This window comes from Alligator sinensis, unplaced genomic scaffold (genome assembly GCF_000455745.1).
Source record: "Alligator sinensis unplaced genomic scaffold, ASM45574v1 scaffold388_1, whole genome shotgun sequence".
NCBI lineage: Eukaryota > Metazoa > Chordata > Crocodylia > Alligatoridae > Alligator > Alligator sinensis.
The window spans coordinates 1,365,904-1,373,013 of NW_005842394.1; the positions used below are offsets into that span (position 1 = coordinate 1,365,904).

At 55.9% G+C, this 7,110-nt stretch overlaps 1 long non-coding RNA gene across 1 annotated transcript; it reads right to left on the reverse strand.

Moving 5' to 3' along the window:
• Positions 1–24: 24 nt before the first annotated feature.
• LOC112551256 lies at positions 25–1,548 on the reverse strand. The gene is made up of 3 exons (XR_003095510.1): positions 1,497–1,548; positions 1,119–1,258; positions 25–742 (listed from the first exon to the last, which is right to left on the reverse strand). It is a non-coding gene; the product is annotated as an uncharacterized LOC112551256 (long non-coding RNA).
• Positions 1,549–7,110: the final 5,562 nt, after the last annotated feature.

Consider the following 7,110-nt stretch of genomic DNA (forward strand, 5'->3'; position numbering starts at 1 on the left):
GCCGCGGGGCCGCCTGCTCGCTCAGAGCCGGCGCGCTGCCGCCCGCGCCTCGCCCGGGGCTTCCGGGTCCGCCGGCCATGCTCCACTACTTCCGGGGCGCCGCCGCGCTGCCCTCTGGGAGCTATGGTTCTGGAAGAGCCGCGAGAAGGAGGCGGAGCGAGAGGCCGTCACGCGGGCGCGGATTGGGCGGGGATCCGTGCCTGCCCCGCCCCGCGCTGCGTGTGTGATTGGCCCGCGTGCTCGCTGAGTGACGCACGCGTGGCCTCGCGGTCGGTTGCGTCATCGACTGCGAACGTGACGTCATCACGCGGTTCCCTGGAGCATCCACCTGCCCCGCCCCCTCCTCCCAGCACTCCCGTCCCCCGGGGTGTCGTCACACGGCGGCGTGACGTCAAGGCGCCCCTGTGACGTCACCCTGTTTCATTTCAGCAGCACTGGGACAGCTGTGTATGGCCCCCTGTCCACTATCTTCGGGCTTGCGCATAGCCTCAGTACATTGTAGGTGGCCCTCACGCCCATTGCCAGGTGCGCTCACCCATGGGTGCCAGCTGCGGTGACGGGCGCCGGGTGCCCTGCCACACTCATCCCTCGTGGGCGCGTCCTGGGCTTTCTTCTCCGACCCTTGGGAGACGGGAGCCTGTGGCGCCGGCAGGACCTCTGCCAGGGCTGCCCGGGGTCTGGCAGGGCCTCGTGGCTCCTGGGGCTCGTAACCCCCAGCCTGTCCACGCGTCAGCACCTGAAGCTGGGTTGCAGCACTCGTGGTGGCGTGGGGCTCAGAGCGCCAGGGCAGGGCTCTGCTCCCTGCCACCCAGCTCCTGTCACGCTAAGGGGCGGCCAGTCTAGGTTACACCTCAGTGTAAACACCCCACCCGTCCTGCCCCCTTCTTCCCAGACCCTGGCCCAGACCAGGCCCACTGCCCTCCCCTGGCTCACCAGCAGCTTACTGGTGGCTGCCCCTGGGGGGTTCACCTGCCTGCCCAGCCCCTGCTGCTCTGAGCCAGAAGCTAACCTTCCCGGCCTGCGCCCCAGGGCAGCCACAAGTAAGTAGTGCTCTAGTGAGGGGAAGCCCCAGAGGCAGGGGACTGGGGGAAGCCCAGAAGGAGAGGGGGGGTTCTTACCTTTCAGTCCTCCGGGCCCCCTCTGGCCTGAAGTGTGACCGCTCCAAACCCGAGCCAGCACTGACCCCCATCTATATTTGTGCAGCTCATAGCGTAAGGTGTAACGAGGCCCTAATACCAGGCTCTGGCCTCTTGTCAGTCTGGGAAGGAAAAGAAGGAATAGTAATCGCAGGCACCTCTGCATCATCATCCTGTGCCTGCTCGCCACAGCAACGCATCCTGAGTCACAGTGCCACACTGAACCATCCTGTTGTGTCTCAGCATCGTTGCTTCACGCTGTGACACCCCCTCATGCCCTCATGCAGAGGACAGTCGTTCTATCCGGCACATCAGCATTGCATCAGTGTAGCATCCAGCTGCGTCACTGAGTTAAATCACCTCCATAGCGTCCCGTGCTCCCCTTCAGGAGGCCAGCGCCGTGACATCTGCCTACTGCCCACGTTACAGCTTGGCAGTGTGCTCGGATGCAGCAGCCGCCGTCAGGGTGCCACAGGTGGCTACATAAGCAGAGTGCCAGCAGGGGGCTCTGAGACAGCTAAGAGAAGAGATCATTCGCAGCAGGCAGGCAGAGAAAGGATTAGCTCTTACAGCAGTCCTGAGATAAACGTCAAAGCCAAGCCCAGCTTTCAAGGGACAGAGGTAGGAGAAGGAGACAGACGTAGGGAAAAACAGCTGATGGGGCAAGGAGAGGGACTGGCTCAGTGATTAGTGGGTAAAGCAGGCAACTGGAGTCAGAACCGGCTCTGCAACTGCCCTACTGTGTGACCTTTGGCAAGTCACTTCTCTTCCATGATTCTCAGGTCTGTAAGCTAGAAAGAGACAGGTTAGAGTACCAGCAGCAAAAGCCTGTCACACCAGCAGTATTTACTGATAGCCTCTATGAGTGGAGAGAGCCCTAAACAGATGCCAGTTTGGACAGTGCCCATGAGAGAGCCCAACACTTGGGTCAGTTCATAGGCATCCATTGCTGCAACACCTGCCTGTTCTCTGAGCCCTCCCACGCTGCGTCCAGTGCTCCTCTCAGCCCTTCTATGATGCCTGGACACTGGCCCCAGTGGCTCCCCTGCCCCCTCTCTCTTCTCTGACCTTTGGGAGCTGTGTCAGATGTTTTCTGTGGCCAGAGCCTCGGCAGGCATAAAGGCTTGTGTCTCTGACTCCACTATGTTGATTTATATCCATTTCCTGCCCCTTAGCTGGAGTGAGATAAGGAGGAAACCATTTTAATCTCAATTCAGAGCAACAGAAATTGAACCCCCTCCTCCCCCCAGATGCCTTTCCCAGCCTCATGGCACTAGATTCATTAGTGGTTCCAACTGACACAAGTGATTCAGATATCCTCGGGTTCCAGGAACACAAAGATCTTGGAAGTGGGACCTGAACTGTTCTCCAGATTCATTGGTCAGTCCTTTTGCTAGTCAGCATTTTTGGGGAAGAGATTTCATTCATCGATCAGAGAGGAATTCTCTGGGACTTTCCATTCTGTCATCTGGATGAGTGTGGTGTATGCCGGCCCTCGTCCCGGGGACACAGGCTCTGTGCTTGCCTGACCCCTGAGCACGCTGTGCTCTGTGGTACCTTCTGCCTGCCCGAGTGGTACCTTTTCACTCTGGGCACGACCTGCTGGTATTTCCCAGCTTCCAGGCTAGGGCACTGCATGTCTTTCAACAGATGATCCACATAGCAATGGGGCAGGTTGTGTTAGGGACTGAGGGAAGCCTGCAGCCCCTGCCACAGGGCTGCAGCTCTCCAGTAGGGCAGCACAACTTTGCAGCAGCTTTATCCAGTCTCAGCAGGGATAAGTGATCCTTACCAATCAACCCAGATTTCCTTTCTGTTCTACCATTTGCTCAGGGAAGGAACAGCCCTCTGCCCACTGCAGCAAGTCCCTTCCCGCCCCATGGACTCAGAGCCCCATGTATGGAGGTGATCATCTTATGATTTTGCCTCCCCACTAGGAAACCATATTGGCAGCCCTGTTGGTCCTAACTCATTTGTTTGGAAAGGAGAGTGACTTCTAATCAACAGGCCTGATGAGTCTCCAGGCAGCACAAGGAATACAATAACTTTCCACCTTCCTAAAGGAAACTCCCACCCAGCTCACGTGGCAGCGGAGCGAGCTGCCCCAAGCTTCTTTTCCTGCCAAAACACAGCATTTGCAATACACAGTGGAGGGAACAATCCTGCACTGGCCCCAGGGGATGGATAGGATGTGTCCGAACAGGCTGCACCAGTCTCTATGACGCCAGCTATGGGGACACCTGCCTGCAAGAGAAAAGGATTCCACAATTCTGCGCTGTGCTGGGATGTTCTGTGCTGGCAAAAGTCTTCTCTGTCCTTTGCTTCCTGAAACAGCCCCTCGAGCACCCCCCTACACAGTGATTTGCCATCACACCAGTGGTACAAAACCCTTTTGACCCCCGCGGTAGAGGATACAGTGCACCATTGACATTAGACCAGTTCTACATCAGAAGCTTCTGCCGCTGCAGTAATGTTGCTTCTGGATAATCCCGATGCTGATATCCAACTGGTACAGCTTATTTAATTCAGAGAACTGCTGGAACAGGAGAGCTGGCCCATTCAGCTACACAATCAGAACATTTCTAGTGTGGACAAGGCCTTATCTAGGAACAGTTGCCTTCTAGCAAGAGCAAGGGGACTGGGTGTCTGCACTCCTGTTCTATCCTGCCTCTGCCCTGGGGCTGGTCAGAGACTCAGGCAAGTCGCTTAGAGGAAAATTTTCTATCGTGGCCTTTGCAGGAGGCCTTTGTGCCTGATGTTTACTGGTGTTCCCCTTTCGCTCCTAGCAAACTAGAGAAGACAACATTTCCTATCTGTCTCCTGTTTGGAGGCCTGTGGATAAAACACGCTCAGCTGTGCTGGGAAGGAATCTGCTCATGACAGAGTGTGTGCGTGCCTTGGAGAGGGTACCGTGAAGGACACAGGTAGCTGCTGACCCACTGTCATGAAGGCCAACTGTCTGGCTTGGTGGTCCTTGTGATGTCTGCGGAGACAAAGAGCTGTGTGCACACAGAACAAGTAGCTCCCCTGAGCACGGCCAGCTGATAAAGTGTGTGTTTATGAGTGACTGTCCAAGGGGAGGGAGCACAGTGTGCAACTCCCCTGACAGTCATGCTCTAGCTGCTGCCCACACCCTCACTGTGCCGGTGAATCACCACCTTGCAGGTCTCTGGGCAGCTTGTTGGGGCCCATATCACCAAATTCAGTCAGCTCCAAGAGAGTTCATTGTTATGCAGGGGCAAGCGCTTGTCGCCAGAGCTGCTTTGCTCCATCCTGTTGTATCATTTCCCCATGTCAGGGGCCGGGGACTGGATTTCTTCTACGGCCCCTGGAGAGTTTGGCAGGAAGCGACACGGTAAACAGGAGCAGACAATGAGCAGAGGCTGTAGGGGGGAGGCAATGCTCTCAAATTTGCTTCGAGAAACAGAGAGCTCAGTGTAACAACCCTTGTGCCGATGCAGAGCTCAGGGAAGTGGCGGACTGCCAGGGCCGTGGCTCTGCAGTTGTCTGCTTAACCAGACAGCAGGTACGGTCAGGCACAAGCAGTGCAAGTTGAAGCTCTGTGACCTCCCTGCCACCAGCTTGTACTGCAGAACCACATGGGTCCTACAGCCACCCAGACAAGCGTGAACCGAGATGTAGCTCTCAGGACCCCCAATCAGAGCACCACCCTGCTGCCTCCGCACCATCCCAGCAGGAGATGCAGACATCTGCTCACGAGGCTGATGTGAACTATGACAAAGCAATCGCACCCCCCGGTTCTCTGGCCTTTCACGGCTTGCTTCACTCTGGGTAGGTAACACGGGGCCCCTGAATCCAGAGCGAGCATGTGAGTCAATAACAGTGGGGGGAAAAAGCTTGTTGACAAACAGGGATATCATCCATCAAAAATCAATCTTGCCTTCAGCTCTGAGTGATATGCAGACAAATAACCTTCCATTAATTTTTCTGTAGCTTTTGGCAGCTGTTTAGATTTGGAGGCTGAAGGGAAAGATGCCATCAATCGTTCTCATACATGGGAAAGGTCCCTGCAGTGCATCCGCTCCTCATTTACTCCCCTCACTTGATTAATGCGCCCCGTAGCAGTGACATACACATAGCGCTGCCCCTGAGTCCTAGAAACATTAATATGTTTGAAAGCCCAGAACATACCAGGACTATTGTATCAAGTCACCGGCACTGTGTACCCAGAAAGCAGAATGGAGGGTGTTCTCCTGAAAGCATGGGTTTGGGATTCAGGAGGTCTGGATACAAGTCCCAATTCTGCTACAGATTCCCTGTAGGACCTTGGGTAAGTCACCAAGCCTTTCTGTGCCTTGGCATTGGCACTTATTTGCTGCCTCAACAAAAGCATGGTAGAATTAATTCCTGCTTATCAATCATCCACAGACCAAAGGTGTTATAGAAATGCAAAGCCCTTTTCCTGTTTACAAGGTAAATTGAACCCAGCAGAGCTGACAGACGGGCAGGACGAGACAATATGTGTCCAGTAAAAGAACCAGACAGGATTCCAGGGGCTGCAAACACCACACATCCCAAAGTGCTTTACAAAGGGATCAGGGATGTACAGGGACAAACACCAAAGCACAGGCTGTCTCTAATGGGGAATGAGCCTCTGTCTGACCAGCAAGAGCTTCTTACTAAGCCTGAATGATATTGTACAGGCCCTGCTCCAACTCCTGTGCTCTGGTCCCTAGATTGCCCACACCCCTCAGTAACACATTCCCCGGCGCTCACCCTGAGGTTTCCCTCCTGGCCCTGCCAGGTTCTGATGCAGCATGGGAAATGCTAATCGTGTTACAAGCCTTTTCAAGCTGTGCCAGCCCAGCTGCTCCTCTGCAACTGTGCATGTGTTGGGCATTGCCTGACAAGCAAGGAGACTGCAAGTGGCTTTCCCAGCAAACCGGCAGGGAGAGGGAACAGCCATGGCCTTCCGCTCCCTCTGGAGGGAGTTCAGGGTCTGGGGCAGATGGAGGAGCTGCCCACACCGGGCCCCTTTTCTTCCCATGCCCCATACCAAGTCCATACGAGGTCCTCCCCACACTCCAGGCCCTGTGCTGTTCAGCAATCACTCAGAGCCAAGGAACCCAACCCAGCAGCCGCCTGCCCCAACAAGCATCTGAGTCCCAGCTGCGGGGCCCTGCAAAACGGAGCCTCCACACAGCACAGCCGGTCCCAACCAACTCAAGACAGTGCCTCTTCAAGGTCCAGGCACAGCCTTTCTGCAGACCACACCAGCCTTCTCCCCTGCCCATGCCATGCTGCCCCCCTTTCACCATCTCAGTCCTCTCTTCTCACCACCACTGTCCATGGGCATCAACTGGTCCCAGCCTTCAGGAACGCACCTTTGGCATGGAAGGCATGTGAGGGGGGGACATCAGGACCAAAGGAAGGCTTCTGGGGGTTCCCAATCTCTAATCGAGGCACTGACCCCCACCTGGTCTGTCCCCTGGGACAGCTGGGTCTGCAGGAGCTTGCACCACTACATTTCCATCATACCCTGTGTAAATGTCCCTCCCAACCAACACCATTTCCGAGGCCCAGAATGGCTCTGGCCTCGAGCACGGCTCTGATCTGCACCAACCCAGACTGGGTTTACAGAGAGCAGGAACCTAATTTCACCCCCTCGGCCTTTTCTCCATTCACAGTCAATAGGTCTCCCTTTCACCCACTGGGGTCCTCCCTGTCCAGCTTGCATCTCCAGGCCCTCCCGCTCTTTCTGGGTGAGGGGTGCCGGATGCCATGCTGCATTTCCAGGCAGCATTCCCAAATTGGCTGCTGCCCTCTAGTCAGGTATCCTTTAAGCTGTCCGGCTAAGCCTGAGAGATCTAGCCATGGTGGGGAAAGAAACAGGCGCTTCCATCTCATCAGGACCTCTGGGATGTTGCAGAGCGCTCCCTCAGATCACAGAGCTGTCCTGGTGATGCCTCTGGAACCAGCCTCCCTCTCTGCCTCCCACGCAGCTCCGTGTCTG